At 31.8% G+C, this 2,500-nt stretch overlaps 1 protein-coding gene across 1 annotated transcript in view; it reads left to right on the forward strand.

Annotated features, from left to right (window-relative positions):
* LOC135226670 (uncharacterized) overlaps positions 1 to 2,500 on the forward strand; it is a 126,324-nt gene that overhangs the window by 77,748 nt on the left and 46,076 nt on the right. The window lies entirely within an intron of this gene.

Consider the following 2,500-nt stretch of genomic DNA (forward strand, 5'->3'; position numbering starts at 1 on the left):
TTATTATTATTATTATTATTATTAGTAGTAGTAGTAGTAGTAGTAGTAGTAGTAGTAGTAGTAGTAGTAGTAGTAGTAGTAGTAGGGAAAAACTCTCTATCACGAGAGTATATATAATGTTCTAAAGGGTCCACAATAATACAAAGTGTAAAAAGTCCGTGTATAATTTTGAAGACTTTACAGAAAGCTTTCGAACCCTTCCCTGGGTTGTTCATCTTCAGTCCAAATGAACAATAAGTTACACCAAGTACAGAGGTAAATTTAAAAAAACAAGAGTCGTTGAAGATCGTTGACATCGGTCGTTAGCTCTTTCTTCATCACCTGGCCCATTAACGAGCTAACGACCGTTGTCAACGATCTTCAACGACTCTTGTTTTTTAAACTTACCTCTGTACTTGTTGTAACTTATTGTTCATTTGGACTGAAGAAGAACCCAGGGAAGGTTTCGAAAACTTTCTGTAAAGTCTTCAAAATTATACACTGACTTTTTGCACTTTGTATTATTGTGGACCCTTTAGAACATTATTATTATTATTATTATTGGTCCATCACAGTCATCCTATTCGACTGGATTGTTTTATGTGGGGTTTCGGTTTGCATCCTGCCTCTTTAGAAGTCCCCATCACTTTTCTCACTATGTGTGCGGTTTCTAGGAGCACACTCTTCTGCATGAGTGCTGGAGCTACTTCGGTATCTAGTTTCTATTATTATTATTATTATTATTATTATTATTATTATTATTATATTATTATTATTATTATTATTATTATTATTATTATTTATATAGAACAAGAGCACAGGGGCCATTGACTTGAAATTCAAGATTCCAAAGAATGTGGTGTTCATTTGAAAACAAGCAAGAGCAGGTAAAAGGATACACAAAAAGAAGAGATAACTTATTAAGGAAAAATAAATTAAGATTAACTAAAAAAAAACCGGCTAATTTCAGTTAGTCAAAAACACCATACCTTAGTTGATGAGTTCGTTAAAATGGTAAAAATTTAATCATATTTTACCAGTTCGATGGCCAACCTATGGCCACATTTTTGTCAAAATAGAAGCATCGTTTTTTTTTTGTATAATCTTACTAACAAGCAGATAAAATCACAGATAATCAAAAGCAATGAAAACTATAATATCCATCCAACTTCACTGGCTGATACTACAAAAGAGAATCGTAAAAATGAATGTAATATGAAAGATTCACTCCTAAAAAGTGCATTCAGGTAGGTATATTTATTCTCAATTAAACTAAATACATTATATCTAATCTTTTTTAAACAACTGCAGATACTATATATGAATACACTGAAACCTGAAAATGATAAGGGCGATTATATGTTTTGATTTTGCCTTTTGTAAAGCTGTACCTAAAATATAACAATCTATGAAAGCATATTTGTTGATAAAGTGAATGTAAGTACAGAATAGACAAAAAAAAAGAATATTCATTATTAGGAACCAAACAAAAACTTATCTCAGCTCTTCTGCAGATGGAAAAAGAAACCCACAAGATTACTGAGTATAGCTTGTTTGCTTGCAAGTATTTCCATAGTATTTCTTTTAAAACTGTAGTACTTTCAGGCCCTAACTGGTGCCCTTTCTCAAGAGATATGCAGGTGGTCAGAGTGGGCTAGTAATCTTATGGGTTTGTTTTTCCATTCATTATAATGATATTAATATCTTTGTACCATGTCGTCAAAAATAAGTAGTAATATAAGAATGGGTCTATATGGCAAGTCCAGATAAAAGGGATACACAGCACATATATAGCCCAGTAGTGAGAGAGAGGCTGAGCCCCGAGCTGAACGACGGTCACTCTTAAATATAGAGCTTATTTCCAGTAGAAAATCTGAGTTATAAACAGAAAACAACTCATTGAAAGTAAGATAAGATATAGATTTTTATATATAAGAATGAATCGAGCGGCCGACCCCATAAATAAAATCGAAAAGAAGATTAACAGATTAAAAGATTGTCCCACTCAAAGAAGCAAAGTTTATATAACAATTGTGAACACAGAAGCAAGAATAGAATCACCCAGAATAGAATCTGAGGATTATTGGTTCCCAAAGATCACACGTGAGAAGAGGTGACTTGATTGGTGTTACGAGTTTGCCTGAGATGAGAGTATTCTAACCTTATCACTACTTATAATCCACCTGCTACTGTGCACGTTGGTTGAACAATAGGCACCTTTAGGGATAAAATGTTTACTGCACTCCTTATATATATATATATATATATATATATATATATATATATATATATATATATATATATATAATATATATAATATTATATATATATATATATATATATATATATATATATCTGTCTCTCATTGTAATACAACAGTGTAATATGAAGATGAAATGCCCAGAAAACCCTGCTTGAACGTTGCAACCATATATTTCGAACTCTTCCTTCTGTGCCCCTGTTCACTGATCAAATATGGACAGATGATGTCTTACAACAGAGTATATATACAAAGCATATG

The sequence above is a fragment of the Macrobrachium nipponense genome, chromosome 15, assembly GCF_015104395.2.
Source record: "Macrobrachium nipponense isolate FS-2020 chromosome 15, ASM1510439v2, whole genome shotgun sequence".
Classification (NCBI taxonomy): domain Eukaryota; kingdom Metazoa; phylum Arthropoda; class Malacostraca; order Decapoda; family Palaemonidae; genus Macrobrachium; species Macrobrachium nipponense.